This window comes from Coregonus lavaretus, assembly GCF_964263955.1.
Source record: "Coregonus lavaretus genome assembly, chromosome: 7".
NCBI classification, from domain to species: domain Eukaryota; kingdom Metazoa; phylum Chordata; class Actinopteri; order Salmoniformes; family Salmonidae; genus Coregonus; species Coregonus lavaretus.
In genome coordinates, this window is record NC_139994.1 from 53515120 (window position 1) to 53536457 (window position 21338).

Consider the following 21338-nt stretch of genomic DNA (forward strand, 5'->3'; position numbering starts at 1 on the left):
TTAGAACTAGTAGATATATGGAGGCTTAAATATCCTGATCTAGTGAGATATACATGGCAGAGACTCAATCAAGCTATTCGTCTTGACTACTTTCTTATGTCATTCTTGTTGGCACCAAAAGTTTGAAAAGTGTTGATAGGTGACAGAATGCGGTCGGACCATCATATAATTGGCATATACATTACTCTTACTGAATTTCCACGTGGGCGAGGATATTGGAAATTTTATCAAAGCCTATTGGATGATAACTTGTTTTTAGCTAGGACAGAGGAATTTATAACTGATTTTTTCCGACATAACATAGGTACAGCAAATCCCCTTATTGTATGGGACACCTTTAAATGTGCCTTTAGAGGCCATGCAATTCAGTACTCATCTCGAAAACAAAAGCAATTTAGGTCAAAAGAGTCCACACTAACAAAGGAAATAGAAGGTCTAACAGAAGAGATAGATAGCAATAAAAACTGTAACATAGAGGCTCAGAATAAATTAGAGGAAAAACAAAAAGAAATTGAGAAACTTATTCAAGAAAGACCAAGTGTAATATATTATAAAAATAAAGCAAACTGGATGGAATATGGGGAAAAATGCACCAAATTCTTTTTTAATCTTCAACATAGGAATGCTACCAAAAATAATTTATTGAAACTGGTTATAAATGACGGAGTCACCCATGATTCACCAAATGATATTTTGAAGGAGGAAACAAAGTACTTTAAGCACATGTTTTCGATTTCAGTCACCTCCATCTCCTCTAACTGAATCAAATTGTAGAGATTTTCTTTCAATTGATAATGTAAAATTAACAGCCATACAGAAAGACTCATGTGAAGGTGAAATTACAGAGGAGGCACTTCTGGATGCAATTAAAGACTTTAAGTCCGGGAAAACTCCAGGATTGGATGGCATACCAGTCGAAGTATACCAAACCTTTTTTGATATACTCAGAGGACCGTTATTAGCATGTTTCAACCACTCCTATGTAAATGGTAGATTATCACACACTCAAGAAGAAGGCCTGATTTCATTATTACTGAAACAGGATACAAGTGGAAAATATAAAGATCCAGTCCATTTAAAAAATTGGCGGCCCCTTACACTTCAGTGCTGTGATGCAAACATTCTAGCAAAATGTATAGCGCATAGAATTAAAAAGGTATTGTCGGACATTATTCATTCTAATCAGACAGGTTTTTTACATGGGCGATACATTGGAGATAATATAAGGCAAGTACTGGAAACAATAGAACACTATGAAAAATCTGGGAAGCCAGGCCTACTATTCATAGCAGACTTCGAAAAAGCATTTGATAAAGTACGACTGAGGATTATATACTGTATACAGTGGGGAGAACAAATATTTGATACACTGCCGATTTTGCAGGTTTTCCTACTTACAAAGCATGTAGAGGTCTGTAAGAATTCCGGCTCTCACAGACCTGTTAGTTTTTCTTTAAGAAGCCCTCCTGTTCTCCACTCATTACCTGTATTAACTGCACCTGTTTGAACTCGTTACCTGTATAAACAGGTCCTTAGGACTTGTGGGGTAATAACCAAAGGCACTGCAACGGATTACAACCAAATTATGACGTCGGGTAAGCTTGGCTTTATACATAGCTTGGGCTTTGTCGAGTAAGGCTTAAACTATGTATTTAGATTGTAGTTAGGTATTGTAGGTAGGTATCGTGGGTTGTTGTATGTAATTATTGTAGGTTAGTATTGTATTTGGCTGTGCCGGGTGTAGCACGAAGCTAGCTAGCTAGCTAACTCACCACCTGGACTAGCTGGCGAGTAGCTATTAGCAACGGTATAGTTGTTTCACGCCTGAGAGTGCCTGTAATTACGCCAGCTGGCTGCCTACAATAATTACATACAATAATTGCCTACCATTCAGCTGTTTTCTAACCTCATTGTCTGAACCGCTAACGTTAGGTAGCAAGTGGCTACTGTGCTTGAAATTTAGCTAGCTTGTTGCTACCTGGATAGCTACTGGTAAACAATAGCTGGAACGACCGAGCGAACAGACGCGAACTGGCTGAGTCAATTCAGTGGCTAGCTTTGCACTTGGCTACCTAACAGTAGCTGCTTGGGGTAAGTCATAACCTACACTTGTGTTTTTTTTGTTTTTTTACATATTGATAGCCCGAGTCGTTCAAGGAATTCGGGACATGGGTGACTAGTTAACGTTAGTTTGGCTCTCTCTGTGTGTTCGTGCCGTGAAAGGAGGGGGTTCTTCTTTCTCTGAAAGCAATGGCTAGCTAGTTTGCTAACTATTCTAGCTAACTAACTGGCTGAATAAGTTGACGACGGACTCGCTCAAGCTGTCGGGACTAACCCACAACGTTAGACACGGACACGAACGATCTGCTTGCGTGTTGATACACTGGAGTATTGGTGCTAAACCGTGTAGTTGGAGACCGGCATGCTAGCTGGCTGTGGAGTCTTATGACGAGGTGCCCGGACGTTTTTCACAGAATAATACTGCACCTAGTTAGCTAGCTGAATAAACTAAGTTAGTCTATTCCTAGAAAACATTGAACCGCTGTAGTTTACAACAATTATAGTTTCTGAGGTGGAAGTTGGGAGAGTTATATTTGGGAGTTGTGGTGAGGGAGGCCCCTCTCTCTCCTTTCCCAGATGTTTAGTTAATTTCATTCCGATCTCCTCTTCATTATTGTAGCCATCTGCTGCAGCCTGTCAACTATGCCTCTGCCTATCCCTGTTCTCTCCTCTCCGCACAGGCTACACAAACGCCTCACACCGCGTGGCTGCTGCCTGTCTAACCTGGTGGTCCCTGCACGCACGACCCACGTGGAGTTCCAGGTTTCAGGCAGCCTCTGGAACTGCCGTTCTGCTGCCAACAAGGCAGAGTTCATCTCAGCCTATGCTACCCTCCAGTCCCTCGACTTCTTGGCGCTGACGGAAACATGGATTACCACTGAAAACACTGCTACTCCTGCTGCTCTCTCCTCGTCTGACCATGTGTTCTCGCATACCCCGAGAGCATCTGGTCAGCGGGGTGGTGGCACAGGAATCCTCATCTCTCCCAAGTGGACATTCTCAATTTTTCCCCTGACCCATCTGTCTATCTCCTCATTTGAATTCCATGCTGTCACAGTCACTAGCCCATTTAAGCTTAATATCCTTGTCATCTATCGCCCTCCAGGTTCCCTTGGAGAGTTCATTAATGAGCTTGACGCCTTGATAAGTTCCTTTCCTGAGGATGGCTCATCCCTCACAGTTCTGGGGGATTTCAACCTCCTTACGTCTACATTTGACTCATTTCTCTCTGCCTCCTTCTTTCCACTCCTCTCCTCTTTTGACCTCACCCTCTCACCGTCCCCCCCTACTCACAAGGCAGGCAATACGCTTGACCTCATCTTTACTAGATGCTGTTGTTCTACTAATCTCACTGCAACTCCCCTCCAAGTCTCCGACCACTACTTTGTATCCTTTTCTCTCTCCCTCTCCTCCAACACTACTCACTCTGCCCCTACACAGATGGTAATGCGCCGTCGCAACCTTCGCTCTCTCTCTCCCGCTACTCTCTCCTCTTCCATCCTATCATCTCTTCCCTCTGCTCAATCCTTCTCCCTCCAATCTCCTGATTCTGACTCCTCAACCCTCCTCTCCTCCCTTTCGGCATCCTTTGACTCTCTATGTCCCCTATCCTCCCGGCCGGCTCGGTCCTCCCCTCCAGCTCCATGGCTTGATGACTCATTGCGAGCTCACAGAACAGAGCTCCGGGCAGCTGAGCGGAAATGGAAGAAAACTAGACTCCCTGCGGACCTGGCATCTTTTCACTCCCTCCTCTCTACATTTTCTTCATCTGTTTCTGCTGCTAAGGCCACTTTCTACCACTCTAAATTCCAAGCATCTGCCTCTAGCCCTAGGAAGCTCTTTGCCACATTCTCCTCCCTGCTGAATCCTCCCCCCCCCCCCCCCCCCCCCTCCCTCTCTGTGGATGACTTCGTCAACCATTTTGAAAAGAAGGTTGACGACATCCGATCCTCGTTTGTTAAGTCAAATGACACTGCTGGTCCTGCTCTCACTGCCCTACCCTATGCTTTGACTTCTTTCTCCCCTCTCTCTCCAGATAAAATCTTGCGACTTGTGACGGCAGGCCGCCCAACAACCTGCCCGCTTGACCCTATCCCCTCCTCTCTTCTCCAGACCATCTCCGGTGACCTTCTCCCTTACCTCACCTCGCTGATCAACTCATCCTTGACCGCTGGCTATGTCCCTTCCGTCTTCAAGAGAGCGAGAGTTGCACCCCTTCTCAAAAAATCAACACTCGATCCCTCTGATGTCAACAATTACAGACCAGTATCCATTCTTTCTTTTCTCTCCAAAACTATTGAGCGTGCCGTCTTTAGCCAACTCTCTTGCTATCTCTCTCAGAATGACCTTCTTGATCCAAACCAGTCAGGTTTCAAGACTGGTCATTCAACTGAGACTGCTCTTCTCTGTGTCACGGAGGCTCTCCGCACTGCTAAAGCTAACTCTCTCTCCTCTGCTCTTGTCCTTCTAGACCTGTCTGCTGCCTTTGATACTGTGAACCATCAGATCCTCCTCTCCACCCTCTCCGAGCTGGGCATCTCCGGCGCGGCTCACTCTTGGATTGTGTCCTACCTGACCGGTCGCTCCTACCAAGTGGCGTGGCGAGAAGCTGTCTCCGCACCACGTGCTCTCACCACTGGTGTCCCCCAGGGCTCAGTTCTAGGCCCTCTCCTATTCTCGCTATACACCAAGTCACTTGGCTCTGTCATATCCTCACATGGCCTCTCCTATCATTGCTACGCTGACGACACAAAACTAATCTTCTCCTTTCCCCCTTCTGATAACCAGGTGGCGAATAGCATCTCTACATGTCTGGCAGACATATCAGTATGGATGACGGATCACCACCTCAAGCTGAACCTTGGCAAGACGGAGCCGCTCTTCCTCCCGGGGAAGGACTGCCTGTTCCATGATCTCGCAATCACGGTTGACAACTCCGTTGTGTCCTCCTCCCAGAGTGCGAAGAGCCTTGGCGTGACCCTTCTCCGCTAACATCAAGGCGGTGACCCGATCCTGTAGGTTCATGCTCTACAACATTCGGAGAGTACGACCCTGCCTTACACAGGAAGCGGCACAGGTCCTAATCCAGGCACTTGTCATCTCCCGTCTTTATTACTGCAACTCGCTGTTGGCTGGGCTCCCTGCCTGTGCCATTAAACCCCTACAACTCATCCAGAATGCCGCAGCCCGTCTGGTGTTCAACCTTCCCAAGTTCTCTCACGTCACCCCGCTCCTCCGCACACTCCACTGGCTTCCAGTTGAAGCTCGCATCTGCTACAAGACCATGGTGCTTGCCTACGGAGCTGTGAGGGGAACGGCACCTCCGTACCTTCAGGCTCTGATCAGTCCCTACACCCAAACGAGGGCACTGCGTTCATCCACCTCTGGCCTGCTGGCTCCCCTACCTCTGCGGAAGCATAGTTCCCGCTCGGCCCAGTCAAAACTGTTCGCTGCTCTGGCACCCCAATGGTGGAACAAGCTCCCTCACGACGCCAGGACAGCGGAGTCACTCACCACCTTCCGGAGACATTTGAAACCCCACCTCTTTAAGGAATAACTGGGATAGGATAAAGTAATCCTTCTACCCCCCGCCCTTACTCCAACCCCCCCCCCCCCCCCCCCCCCCTTACAAATAGGTGAATGCACCTATTTGTAAGTCGCTCTGGATAAGAGCGTCTGCTAAATGACGTAAATGTAATGTATATGTAATAAACGACACCTGTCCACACACTCAATCAAACAGACTCCAACCTCACCACAATGGCCAAGACCAGGAGGTGGAAACATCAATCTTTGGGGATGCTTTTCTGCAAAGGGGACAGGATGACTGCACCGTATTCTGGGGAGGATGGATAGGGCCGTGGCTGGGTCTTCCAGCATGACAACGACCCGAAACACACAGCCAGGGCAACTAAGGAGTGGCTCCGTAAAAAGCATCTCAAGGTCCTGGAGTGGCCTAGCCAGTCTCCAGACCTGAACCCAATAGATAATCTTTGGAGGGAGCTGAAAGTCCGTATTGCCCAGCGACAGCTCCGAAACCTGAAGGATCTGGAGAAGGTCTGTATGGAGGAGTGGGCCAAAATCCCTGATGCAGTGTGTGCAAACCTGGTCAAGACCTACAGGAAACGTATGATCTCTGTAATTGCAAACAAAGGTTTCTGTACCAAATATTAAGTTCTGCTTTTCTGATGTATCAAATACTTATGTCATGCAATAAAATGCAAATTAATTACTTAAAAATCACACAATGTGATTTTCTGGATTTCTGTTTTAGTTAAATAAATAACATGCCATTTAGCAGACACTTTTATCCAAAGCGACTTACAGTCATGCATGCATACATTTTTTTTTTCTGTGTATGGGTGGTCCCGGGGATCGAACCCACTACCTTGGCGTTACAAGCGCTGTGCTCTACCAGCTGAGCTACAGAGGACCTCTAGATTCCATCTCTCACAGTTGAAGTGTACCTATAATAAAAATTACAGACCTCTACATGCTTTGTAAGTAGGAAAACCTGCAAAATCGGCAGTGTATCAAATACTTGTTCTCCCCACTGTAAATGCCTGGAGCATTTCAATTTTGTAGAATATCTTATAAAATGGGTTAAAATCATGTATAGTAACCCTAGGTGTAAAATAGTAAATAATTGCTATTTCTCCGAAAGTTTTAAACTGTCAAGAGGAGTGAAACAAGGTTGTCCACTATCGGCATATCTATTTATTATTGCCATCGAGATGTTAGCTATTAAAATCAGATCCAACAATAATATCAAGGGTTTAGAAATCCAGGGCTTAAAAACAAAGGTGTCATTGTACGTTGATGATTTATGTTTTCTTTTAAATCCACAACTTGAATCCCTCCACAGCCTCATAGAGGCTCTAGATACATTTTCTAACCTCTCTGGATTACTACCAAATTATGATAAATGTACTATATTACGTATTGGATCACAACATATATATTTTTTTACTTTACCATGTAGTTTACCAATAAAATGGTCTGATGGTGATGTGGATATACTCGGAATACATATTTATGTGAGAAAAAAAAAGAAGATAGCATATGGGGGATTGGAAGTGATGCAGACAATTACATTTATGGAAGTTACAATCTATCTGCAATATTAAAGCTGATCTACCAAAAAGATTTTAAAATAAAATAATAAAAAGAAACACGAGCAATGGACGTTAGACCGGTGGAAATCTGTCCTTTGGTCTGATGAATCCAAATGTGAGATTTTTGGTTCCAACCGCCGTGTCTTTGTGAGACGCAGTGTAGGTGAACGGATGATCTCCACATGTGTGGTTCCCACCATGAAGCATGGAGGAGGAGGTGTGATGGTGTGGGGGTGCTTTGCTGGTGACACTGTCGTGATTTATTTAGAATTCAAGGCACACTTAACCAGCATGGCTACCACAGCATTCTGCAGCGATACGCCATCCCATCTGGTTTCCGCTTAGTGGGACTATACTTTTTTTTTCAACAGGATAATGACCCAAACACACCTCCAGGCTGTGTAAGGGCTATTTGACCAATGAGTGTGATGGAGTGCTGCATCAGATGACCTGGCCTCCACAATCACCCAACCTCAACCCAATTGAGATGGTTTGGGATGAGTTTGTATTTGTATTTGTATTTATTAGGGATCCCCATTAGCTGCTGCCAAGGCATCATTGGGTAAACTCTACATACGTTTGCCTACACATGTTTGCCAAGGCAGCAGCTACTCTTCCTGGGGTCCAAACATATTAAAGCGCTTACATTACATAAACTCAGCAAAAAAAGAAATGTCCTCTCACCAGTGGCGGCTCCTGAAAAAATTCTCAGGAGGGGCAATTTTTCTGATGATTTAGGTGACCTACACACATTTTTAAAAAGATATGTCCAGCAACAACATGAAGACAGGGGCAGCATATAAGTCAATACCAGAAGCATTTATTGACTGATCTCAAAAGTGTTGGCTTACAAAAGCAAAATAAGTTATCACAGTAAAAATAATCAAGGGTGTTCTTTCACATTCCTCAACACTGCATAAACAATATGTATGGCTTTGTAAAAATGAACAACCATATTCTGGCCAATTGTATAGATTTGTAAATATGAACAACCATATTCTGGCCAATTGTATAGATTTGTAAAAATGAACATGAACAGATTTTTAATTTTTTTGAATGGCAGTACCTTTCAAACATGTCTGCTTGCAGTAAGGTAGCACTCACAAGGTGGCCAGAGAAAGAGAACCTTTCTTTGGTGTGATCCAGGATGGTGTTGCAGACCTCTTCAGACAGCCTCTGCTTCTCCTCTTCTCTCAAAGCTGTTCTGGGTCTTTTGGCTCCTGTTGCTTCTTGCAGCTGCTGTTGAGAGGAGTCCCTGAAGGCAAACAGACCAATGTGTTTGTTGGCTTTGTACAGTATTGTTGTCTATGTGATGCACAGGTATATGCAATGTATCCATGTATAGTACAAATACTTCAGTTCCACTTAAAATGGGCAGGGATGCATAAAGTCTTTAGTGTTTAAGTTAGCCTTTGTGTCTCACATAGCCTGGATGTTCAGCACAGTATACAGTGGTGCTCATAAGCTTATGATCCCATGCTAAAGTTGACTAAAAAGAGGAATAAAAAAGAAAAGAAAATTGGTGTCCTTAAAGGTTGGATTTTCCAACTTTTTTAATTAAGTCATTAAGATCAATTTCCAAAAGATGATTTTTTTATTTTTTTATTCCTCTTTTTAGTCAGCTTTAGAATGTGTTCATACACATGAGCACCACTGTACAGTACACATAGTATATAAAATAAGATAGATTACACCACTGGCCATATATAATGACAATAATGTAATTTCAAACACAAATGCAGTCTCCTTTCATGCATACATTTTCAAATAAAGCTCTGCTTTGAGAAAGATCGAATGATATTGTTTAATCTTTATCTTACCTTATGGCCTGCACACTGCTTGCGAAGCTGTCGAGGGCACGTTTGATAAAGACAGCATCGATGTCCTTATTCTGTAGCTTCTGGTACGGTGGGCTGGTCAAATGAACCCAATGAACCCGTCCGGATGGCTTCAAAACATTCTATGAGGTCGTCTCGATTCTCGTAGACAGTGTTCACGACTCTGCTGTTGCTAACCTCATCGTTGTGGCGGCGGACAGCTAGCCTGTATCCCTCATCCAGTTGAGTGGCAATATTCACTCTCACCAAAGCAGACAATCTCAAACAGCTATCAATGTGGGTCTTTGACAGCTCATTTTTCTTAATTTTTTCTGAAAGATGGTGCATGTCGGTTACACACAGTCGCTGTCCAAGCGTTGCTGTCTGCCGTTCATGGTTACGTTACGTTACGTATGACGAAAGCGCGTAAGTGCAAGCCCTCAGACACCCATAGAGAATGTATTGAAAGCTCAGAAATTTGAAAAAAAAATATTTTACATTAGAGGCTATGAGAGACTTCTGGGCGATTTTCAACCTGACTGAAATCGCCCCAAAACGGGCGGGGACATTTGAAGCACGACTTTAGCCTGATTGGACATTTAGTGGCTGGCAGATCAGACGTGAACACTGAACTACTGTTGCCATGATATAATTGATTAGAAAAAAAATCCCTTCCTTTTCCCGTTTGGCAGTGCGTCGCCCATATCGCCCTATTGAACACACCGCCCATGCCTCTCACTGTCAACTGCGTTTATTTTCAGCAAACTTAACATGTGGAAATATTTGTATGAACATAACAAGATTCAACAACTGAGACATAAACTGAACAAGTTCCACTGACATGTGACTAGCAGAAATTGAATAATGTGTCCCTGAACAAAGGGGGGGTCAAAATCAAAAGTAACAGTCTGTATCTGGTGTGGCCACCAGCTGCATTAAGTACTGCAGTGCATATCCTCCTCATGGACTGCACCAGATTTGCCAGTTCATGCTGTAAGATGTTACCCAACTCTTCCACCAAGTCACCTGCAAGTTCCCGGACATTTCTGGGGGGAATGGCCATAGCCCTCACCCTCCGATCCAACAGGTCCCAGATGTGCTCAATGGGATTGAGATCCGGGCTCTTTGCTGGCCATGCAGAACACTAACATTCCTGTCACGTACAGAACGAGCAGTATGGCTGGTGGCATTGTCATGCTGGAGGGTCAGGATGAGCCTGCAGGAAGGGTACCATATGAGGGAGGAGAATGTCTTCCCTGTAACACACAGCGTTGAGATTGCCTGCAATGACAACAAGCTCAGTCCGATGATGCTGTGACACATCGCCCCAGACCTTGACGGACCCTCCACCTCCAAATCGATCCAGCTCCAGAGTACAGGCCTCGGTGTAATGCTCATTCCTTTGACGATAAACGCGAATCCGACCATCACCCCTGGTAAGACAAAACTGCGACTCGTCAGTGAAGAGCACTTTTTGCCAGTCCTGTCTGGTCCAGCGACAGTGGGTTTGTGCCCATAGGCAACGTTGTTGCTGGTGATGTCTGGTGAGGACCTGCCTTACAACAGGCCTGCAAGCACTCAGTCCAGCCTCTCTCAGCCTATTGCAAACAGTCTGACAACTGATGGAGGGATTTTGCGTTCCTGGTGTAACTCGGGCAGTTGTTGTTGCCATCCTGTACCTGTCCCGCAGGTGTGATGTCGGATGTACCGATCCTGTGCAAGTGTTGTTACACGTGGTCTGCCACTGCGAGGACGATGAGCTGTCCATCCTGTCTCCCTGTAGTGCTGTCTTAGGCTTCTCACAGTACGGACATTGCAATTTATTGCCCTGGCCACATCTGCAGTCCTCATGCCTCCTTGCAGCATGCCTAAGGCACGTTCACGCATATGAGCAGGGACCCTGGGCATCTTTCTTTTGGTGTTTTACAGAGTCAGTAGAAAGGCCTCTTTAGTGTCCTAGGTTTTCATAACTGTGACATTAATTGCCTACCGTCTGTAAGCTGTTAGTGTCTTAACGACCGTTCCACAGGTGCATGTTCATTAATTGTTTATGGTTCATTGAACAAGCATGGACAACAGTGTTTTAACCCTTTACAATGAAGATCTTTGAAGTTATTTTGATTTTTAAAAATTATCTTTGAAAGACAGGGTCCTGAAAAAGGGACATTTCTTTTTTTGCTGAGTTTATAAAACAAATTATAAAACAGTACATCATATGACATTATTACACCACTAACTATCTACAATACAAAATGTTTAATACCACCATACAACAATATCACAATGTGTGCATATGCATGTGTCCATACCCTTGTGTGTGTGTCTTCACAGTCCCTGTTGTTCCATAAGGTGTATTCTTACCTGTTTTTAAAATCTGATTCTACTGCTTGCATCACTTACCTGATGTGGAATAGAGTTTCATGTAGTCATGGCTCTATATAGTACTGTGCGCCTCCCATGGTCTGTTCTGGACCTGGGGACAGTGAAGAGACCTCTGGTGGCATGTCTTGTGGGGTATGCAAGCTGTCTGTTTAAACTACTATCACACAGCTCGGTACATTCAGCTTGTCAACACCTCTTACAAAAACAAGCAGTGATGAAGTCAATCTTTCTTCCACTCTGAGCCACGAGAGACTGATATGCATGTCATTAATGTTAGCTCTCCGTGTACTTTTAAGGGCCAGCCGTGCTGCCCTGTTCTGAGCCAACTGCAATTTTCCCAAGTCCCTCTTTGTGGCACCTGACAACACTACTGAACAGTAGACTATAGTGGCTTGCGAAAGTATTCACCCCCCTTGTCATTTTTCCTATTTTGTTGCCTTACAACCTGGAATTAAAATATATTTTTGGGGGGGTTTGTATCATTTGATTTAAACAACATGCCTACCACTTTGAAGATGCAAAATATTTTTTATTGTAAAACAAACAAGAAATAAGACAAGGAAACAGAAAGCTTGAGCATGCACAACTATTCTAGGCCATTCCAAGACATTTAAATGTTTCCCCTTAAACCACTTGAGTGTTGCTTTAGCAGTATGCTTAGGGTAATTGTCCTGCCGGAATGTGAACCTCCGTCCCAGTCTCAAATCTCTAGAAGACTGAAAAAAGTTTCCCTCATGAATTTCCCTGTATTTAGCACCATCCATCATTACTTCAATTCTGACCAGTTTCCCAGTCCCTGCCGATGAAGAACATCCCCACAGCATGATGCTGCCACCACCATGCTTCACTGTGGGGATGGTGTTCTCGGGTGATGAGAGGTGATGGGTTTGCACCAGACATAGAGTTTTACTTGATGGGCAAAAAGCTCAATTTTAGTCTCATCTGACCAGAGTACCTTCTTCCATATGTTTGGGGAGTCTCCCACATGCCTTTTGGCGAACACCAAACGTGTTTGCTTATTTGTTTCTTTAAGCAATGGCTTTTTTATGGCCACTCTTCCATAAAGCCCAGCTCTGTGGAGTGTACGGCTTAATGTGGTCCTATGGACAGATACTCCAATCTCCGCTGTGGAGCTTTGCAGCTCCTTCAGGGTTATCTCTGGTCTCTTTGTTGCCTCTTTGATTAATGCCCTCCTTGCCTGGTCCGTGAGTTTTGGTGGGTGGCCCTCTCTTGGCAGGTTTGTTGTGGTGCCATATTCTTTCAATTTTTTTATAATGGATTTAATGGTGCTCCGTGGGATGTTCAAAGTTTCAGATATTTTTTAAATAATCCAACCCTGATCTGTACTTCTCCACAACTTTGTCCCTGACCTGTTTGGAGAGCTCCTTGGTCTTCATGGTGCCACTTGCTTGGTGGTGCCCCTTGCTTAATGGTGTTGCAGACTCTGGGGCCTTTCAGAACAGGTGTATATATACTGAGATCATGTGACACTTACATTGCACACAGGTGGACTTTATTTAACTAATTATGTGACTTCTGAAGGTAATTGGTTGCACTAGATCTTATTTAGGGGCTTCATAGCAAAGGGGGTGAATACATATGCACGCACCACTTTTCCATTATAGATTTAATTTAATTTTTTGAAACAAGTTATTTTTTTCATTTCACTTCACCAATTTGGACTATTTTGTGTATGTCCATCCAGCAGCAGACTATGATCGATAATGTCAAAAGCCGCACTGAAGTCTAACAAAACAGCACCACAATCTTTTTATCATCAATTTTTCTCAGCCAATCATCAGTCATTTATGTACATGCTATGCTTGTTGAATGTCCTTCTCTATTAGCATGCTGAAAGTTTGTTGTCAATTTGTTTACAGTAAAATAGCATGGTATCTGGTCAAACACCATTTTTTCCAACAGTTTACTAAGGGTTGTTAACAGGCTAATTGGTCGGCTATTTGAGCCAGTAAAGGGGGCTTTACTATTCTTTGGTAGCGGAATAACTTTTGCTTCCCTCCAAGCCCGGGGGCACACACATTCTAGTAGGTTTAAATTGAAAATATGGCAAATAGGAGTGGCTATATTGTCCGTTATTATCCTCAGCAATTTTCCATCCAAGTTGGTGGCTTGTCATTGTTAATAGACAATAATACTTTTTTCACCTCTTCCACACTCACTTTACAGAATTCAAGATTACAATGCTTGTATTTCATAATTTGGTCAGATATACTTGGATGTGTAGTGTCAGCAATAGTTGCTGGCATGTCATGCCTAAGTTTACTAATCTTGCCAATGAAAAAATGATTAAAGTAGTTGGCAATATCAGTTGGTTTTGTGTCCAAACTTTTGACTGGTACTGTAGATTGATTTCAGGTTAAGGAAACCAATATGCCATTTTGTAAATGCCGGGGCGGCAGGTAGCTTAGTGGTTAAGAGCGTAGTGCCAGTAACTGGAAGGTTGCTGGTTCTAATCCCAGAGCGGACTAGGTGAAAAATCTGTCTGTGCCGTTGAGCAAGGCACTTAACCCTAATTGCTCCTGTAAGTCGCTCTGGATAAGAGCGTCTGCTAAAATGTTGTAATTTGAGTGAACTATCCCTTTAAGGGATGCTCATCCCACATTGTGTACACTCCAGCTATACCCTACATCCTTCCTTCACTGAACCAGCGGCGCCAAATTTGGCATGTCACTTCTTTGTTTTGAATTAGTTAACGTTAACTCAACTTCTTTATACAACCAGTATGACCTTGAAGTCATAAAATGTGTCATAATGATGTCATTGCAACCAGTTGTACACTTCCTCCAATGATGCTGTGCAATGGCTTTAACTCAAAATGTTCGGAAATGTTGAATCTTCTGCATCAAAGCCATTGTGTTGTCTATGTGTTAAAAGAGAAATATTTTAATTTAATGATATATAGCCATTGATTCTGGAAGAGTACTCCATTTTTTGTACACAATGTAATTTTAAACAAACACCATATAGCTTCAAAACATGGTTAAAACTAAAAATGTTATGTCATGGACGGTCAGGCCTTGCATCCATATCCATCCTGCTCTATCTATAAAATGTAGTGTTTAAATTTCTCCAGCCCCAGCCCTCAGCTTTTTACAACAACAAAAAGTGGCAGAGTGACCACTTTGTTCCAGATTGCCCCTTTTAAGTTTGAAAACTTGACAACAAAACTGTTTGTGAAATGTTGAAAATGGGTCACTGTACAGAAAGCAACACTGTATGAACTAAAGCTATTCAGATGTTCAAAGCAGCAGGTTATTAGCATCCATCAACAACAGTAAATTCATGTTCATTTGGTGCCTATTACTCAATTGTTAGCTGCTAATTAGCCATATTAGCACCAACTTACTGCATGTTTAGCACAGGAGGTTGCTGGCACCTTAATTGGGGAGGACGGGCCCGTGAAGACCTCTACTGTCTTGTTAATATATTGTACTGTGTATATCTTGTATCTTGTTCATATCTTGTACTTTATATCTTGTTCATACTGTATATTGTACTGTATAACTTGTATCTTGTTCATATCTTGTGCAGTATATTGTGTAGCTTGGTCATATAGTATCTTGTACTGTATATCTTGTTCATACTGTATGTTGTACTGTATAACTTGTATCTTGTTCATATCTTGTGCATTATATCGTGTAGCTTGGTCATATCTTGTACTGTATATCTTGTACCTTGTTCATACAGTATCTTGTGCTGTATATCTTGCATCTTATTCATATCTTGTACTGTATATCTTGTATCTTGTTAATATAGTATCTTGTACTGTATATCTTGTATCTTGTTTATACAGTATCTTGTACTGTATATCTTGTATCTTGTTCATACTGTATCTTTTACTATATATCTTGTATCTTGTTCATATCTTGTGCTGTATATCTTGTATCTTGTTCATACTGAATCTTGTACTGTATATCTTGTGCTGTGTATCTGATTAATTCAAAACGATTTCCAGTTATAATTCATTACATGCAAAATTACAGAACATTTTTGTGAAAATATTACAGTTCAACAGTGTGAAGTATTTATGTATCAAAACATTTCATTTACATTGTAAACCAAGTCATTGGACCGAACTCATGAAATGATTGTACCCCTCATGGTTCCGCTCCAGCCATTACCATGAGCCTGTCCTCCCCAAATAAGGTGCCACCAACCTCCTGTGTTCTGAACCTTGTGCACTGAATTTCATAAACCAGCGGTACTGACCCAGCCATGGGCTGCAGGTAGCCTAGTGGTTAAGAGCATTGGGCCAGTAGCTGAAAGGTTGCTGGTTCAAATCCCCAAGCTGACTAGGTACACAACTCTGTCTGTGCTCTTGAGCAAGGCACTTAAACCTAATTGCTCTGGATAAGAGCGACTGCTAAAATGTAAATAGCCCCAGGAGGAAACTAGCTAGCAACCATAACAACAGCCCAGGGCATCACATGAGGCCTTGCTATGTAACATGTAGTTAAAAACACACAACTTTTAACGCTTAGAGGTACTTATTTTTTCGATAAATCCCAAAGACACACAAGTATGTTATCGGTTATTACTGTGTAACTACATACTTATCATGTACCTTCTACGTAAATAATCTACCTGTTAATTTCTGTACCGTAAAGTGTTACCAAAAAATCAATTTATGAGCAACTTACCTCCTAGATCTTTAGAATATAATTATTCTCAGCACATATTTAGGAGTCCCCAGATGACATTGACCCAGTGTAAACTCCAAACAAGTTCCTGTGACTCTTAGCGTCACCCTCTTTCCTCTGAGCCCACTATCGCTCTCTATCCCTTTTCTACTTTCCTTCCTCCTTCCCTGTTTCTATCCCCTTGTACCCAGAGCTATAAAGTATGCAAATGACCTCTACAGGGACTGCCATAGCCACAGTACTCACGTGATATACCCAGGTGACGAGGTAGTGTGCAGGTGTACCTTACACAGCGTGCTCCCTTAAACTCAATCCGGGAGCACATGTTGACTCTAGTGTAACATAGTGGTCACCCTGCCTGTGTTTTGGTAAAAAGCTTAGGGATGGGGCTTGAGAAATGTAACCACTCTCAAATTCATAGCCAGAGCATTAATTCTAGCTTTAATTGGCTTAGGTAAAACTCAAGGTGAGGGAGAAGATTTGTATATATTCCATGGCCTTGAGAAGCTGAAACATTCTCATGACTCAAGTCTTAAAATACATTGTAACTGCATCGGAATATACACTGTTCAAAAAAATAAAGGGAACACTTAAACAACACAATGTAACTCCAAGTCAATCACACTTCTGTGAAATCAAACTGTCCACTTAGGAAGCAACACTGATTGACAATAAATTTCACATGCTGTTGTGCAAATGGAATAGACAACAGTTGGAAATTATAGGCAATTAGCAAGACACCCCCAATAAAGGAGTGGTTCTGCAGGTGGTGACCACAGACCACTTCTCAGTTCCTATGCTTCCTGGCTGATGTTTTGGTCACTTTTGAATGCGAGCTGTGGCAAGAAGGTTTGCTGTGTCTGTCAGCGTAGTGTCCAGAGCATGGAGGCGCTACCAGGAGACTGGCCAGTACATCAGGAGACGTGGAGGAGGCCGTAGGAGGGCAACAACCCAGCAGCAGGACCGCTACCTCCGCCTTTGTGCAAGGAGGAGCAGGAGGAGCACTGCCACAGCCCTGCAAAACCTCCAGCAGGCCACAAATGTGCATGTGTCTGCTCAAACGGTCAGAAACAGACTCCATGAGGGTGGTATGAGGGCCCGACGTCCACAGGTGGGGGTTGTGCTTACAGCCCAACACCGTGCAGGACGTTTGGCATTTGCCAGAGAACACCAAGATTGGCAAATTCGCCACTGGCGCCCTGTGCTCTTCACAGATGAAAGCAGGTTCACACTGAGCACATGTGACAGACGTGACAGAGTCTGGAGACGCCGTGGAGAACGTTCTGCTGCCTGCAACATCCTCCAGCATGACCGGTTTGGCGGTGGGTCAGTCATGGTGTGGGGTGGCATTTCTTTGGGGGGCCGCACAGCCCTCCATGTGCTCGCCAGAGGTAGCCTGACTGCCATTAGGTACCGAGATGAGATCCTCAGACGCCCTGTGAGACCATATGCTGGTGCGGTTGGCCCTGGATTCCTCCTAATGCAAGACAATGCTAGACCTCATGTGGCTGGAGTGTGTCAGCAGTTCCTGCAAGAGGAAGGCATTGATGCTATGGACTGGCCCGCCCGTTCCCCAGACCTGAATCCAATTGAGCACATCTGGGACATCATGTCTCGCTCCATTCACCAACGCCACGTTGCACCACAGACTGTCCAGGAGTTGGCGGATGCTTTAGTCCAGGTCTGGGAGGAGATCCCTCAGGAGACCATCCGCCACCTCACAACAAGGTATAGAAATAAAGTTCAATTATGTGTCAGGTCTTTCATTACAGAATGGTCCTGGTCTTGTATTTTTAGGATCCTCCCTGTCCATAATCTGATTCATTAAACTGATCCTGTATCAGCATTCCTACTTGGAGATGCTTGATACATATGGCCCCTGGATTTCAAAAGTATTCTCTTACAAGACTAGCTGCATACTTAATGACATCCTGTGGTCACCAGTTTACAGATCTTCAATAAATCATGAGAAAATTCAACCTAAAAATATGTATATTTTATTTATTATTCAAATATTATGTATTAGAAAATTAAGGGAACAGGTGGGAACACTAGATCATATTAAGAAACACCCAAGTTGTTGATATTGATGATGCTGTTGATTATCAACTTGTGGCTGCATCACAGGGGGGCTGGTTAAGTGCATTTGCTGAGTTTTATGTGAACTATATAATTTGGTAACAACGGGACTAAGGGTTTACTGCATTCAGCGATAAATTATAATACCAATGGCGCATTGGGGGGACATAATTATGTATATCAGCAGGATGTTTACTGAGCAGCCAGGAAACAAACAGGAATCACATGCTGGCAGCCATATGAGAATGTTTAGTATTCGATAAGCATGGCCTAAAACTTTTTATTCCATATGCTAGCTCGGGGGGTCGCAGAGGCTAGTCCTAGCGGTGTTGGAGCGCAGTATAAAACATATATATTCCCACCTATACCGCCTAGGTGAGACCTCTGCTGCCCAAATAATTGGTTCAATTAATTAAGTGTTAGGGCTCAAAGGCAACAAGCAGACACTGGGGCCCAGCAGATCCCAAGCCATTAACCCATTATTAAACTTGGCATGCGTCCCAAAAGGCACCCTGTTCCCTTTATAGTACACTACTTTTGACGAGGACACATAGGGCTCTGGCCAAAAGTAGTGCACTATAAAGGGAATAGGGTGCTATTTGAGACACAGCCTGGGTATTAGGTAAAATGCTAATTAATCAAGTTCACATTGGACCCCAACCAGTTGCACAGATTATACAGATGTAGGATCTTAATTTGTTCATATTCATTGCACTTTGACCTTGTAAATTACCTCCCCATACCTCTTTTATGGAGCTGGAAGGGGGGTGGGGAGAGCAGTGCTGGATGAAACTGATGCAGCATCAAGAATTAACTAAGATGCCTGACGACTGACTTGCTTATTAATGAGCAAGAAGCATTCAAGAAGTGCATAATTTATGACCGCTCTCTTTACCCAGTTGATTAGTTCTAACAAATCCATTATTTACTTTCCTCAGGATACTGGTACAGGATGACTGGCACTTGTTCGCTCATCCTTTAGAGACTAGGAGAGTGAATAAGAATTGCTTAGCACACCAGCAAAACCTAGAAAACCAAATGGCTAATAAAGTAATGAAGTCTCGCCTGCCACGCCGCTACACCTGTAGGACACACAGTTAACTGGAGATCCAGACAGCAAGTTTGGTTCACTCTCTACACCAATCACAGACGAGCAGACGTTCGATATTGCCTCATTTTGTTCAAGCGGACCTCACAGACGGCGTGGAAGCGGAAGGTGTAAATTAGGCTTTATAATAAGAATTTATTACATTTCTATAGCGCTTTTCATAGAATCTCAAAGTGCTTCAAGAGCAATACATATATATATATATATATATATATATATATATATATATATATATATATATATATATATCATTACAGGTCAACCAATAGAGGCCAAGTCTTTTATTTATTTGTATTGAATATTAAAACATACAATCTACTTGCAATGAAGCTGCTCAACATTTACATTACATTAATCTAACAGACTCCCATCCAGAGCGACCCACCAGGGTCAACGCCCTGCCCAAGGGCACGTCGACAGATCTCCCAAAAGGTCAAAACGGGGACCTGAACCAGCGACCGATCAGCCACCGGCCCAAGCTCCCAACCGCCAGGCCACCAGCCCTCCAAGATCCCCCCCACAGTTCCCCGAGAGCTTCCCCTCAACCATCCGAGACCGCCCCCACAGTCGGTATTACTTAGTATATTAGTAATTGACTGACCAGGTCTCTCCAGATCTCCCAACATTGCTGATTCTAGGGTCAATTTTAGATTAATGTTATGCTTTTTCAGCCATTCCTGAACCTGAGACCAGAAACAGGCTACCTGAGGGCAATACCAAAACAAATGGTCTATTGATTCTGTATCCTCACAACAAAATCTGCAGAGCTGCGATGATTCTATGCCCCAAATATTCAACATCTTGTTGGTGGCAAGAATTCTATAGAATAATTTTAGCTGAAAAGCATGAAGTCTTGAATCTTGTGTCGTTTTATATATCAACTCATACACTATGTACCATGGAATCGGTACATTAAACATTTCTTCCCAGCTATTTTGCAATCTGTATGGCACAGCTGTCAACATCCTGGTCCTCAAATGAAACTGGTATACTTATCCAGAAGAGGATTGGGAGAATGTCATATGGTCAGATGAAACCAAAATATAACTTTTTGGTAAAAAAACTCAACTCGTCGTGTTTGGAGGACAAAGAATGCTGAGTTGCATCCAAAGAACACCATACCTACTGTGAAGCATGGGGGTGGAAACATCATGCTTTGGGGCTGTTTTTCTGCAAAGGGACCAGGACGACTGATCCGTGTAAAGGAAAGAATGAATGGGGCCATGTATCGTGAGATTTTGAGTGAAAACCTCCTTCCATCAGCAAGGGCATTGAAGATGAAACGTGGCTGGATCTTTCAGCTTGACAATGATCCCAAACACACCGCCCGGGCAACGAAGGAGTGGCTTCGTAAGAAGCATTTCAAGGTCCTGGAGTGGCCTAGCCAGTCTCCAGATCTCAACCCCATAGAAAATCTTTGGAGGGAGTTGAAAGTCTGTGTTGCCCAGCGACAGCCCCAAAACATCACTGCTTTAGAGGAGATCTGCATGGAGGAATGGGCCAAAATACCAGCAACAGTGTGTGAAAACCTTGTGAAGACTTACAGAAAACGTTTGACCTGTGTCATTGCCAACAAAGGGTATATAACAAAGTATTGAGAAACTTTTGTTATTGACCAAATACTTATTTTCCACCATAATTTGCAAATACATTCATTAAAAATCCTACAATGTGATTTTCTGGATTTTCTTTTCTCAATTTGTCTGTCATAGATGACGTGTACCTATGACGAAAATTACAGGCCTCTCTCATCTTTTTAAGTGGAAGTACTTGCACAATTGGTGGCTGACTAAATACTTTTTTCCCCCACTGTATATATATATATATATATATATATATATATATATATATATATATATATATATATATATATATATATATATAGAAAAAAAAACATAATCTGGATAAGAGTGTCTGCTAAATGATGTAAATGTAAATGTAAATATGGGGGATTGGAAGAGATGCAGACAATTACATTGATGGAAGTTACAATCTATCTGCAATATTAAAGCTGATCTACCCCTAAAAATAAAAATAATATAAAAAATAAATAATAATAACTCTACCTACATGTACATATTACCTCGACTAACTGGTGCCCCCGCACATTGACTCG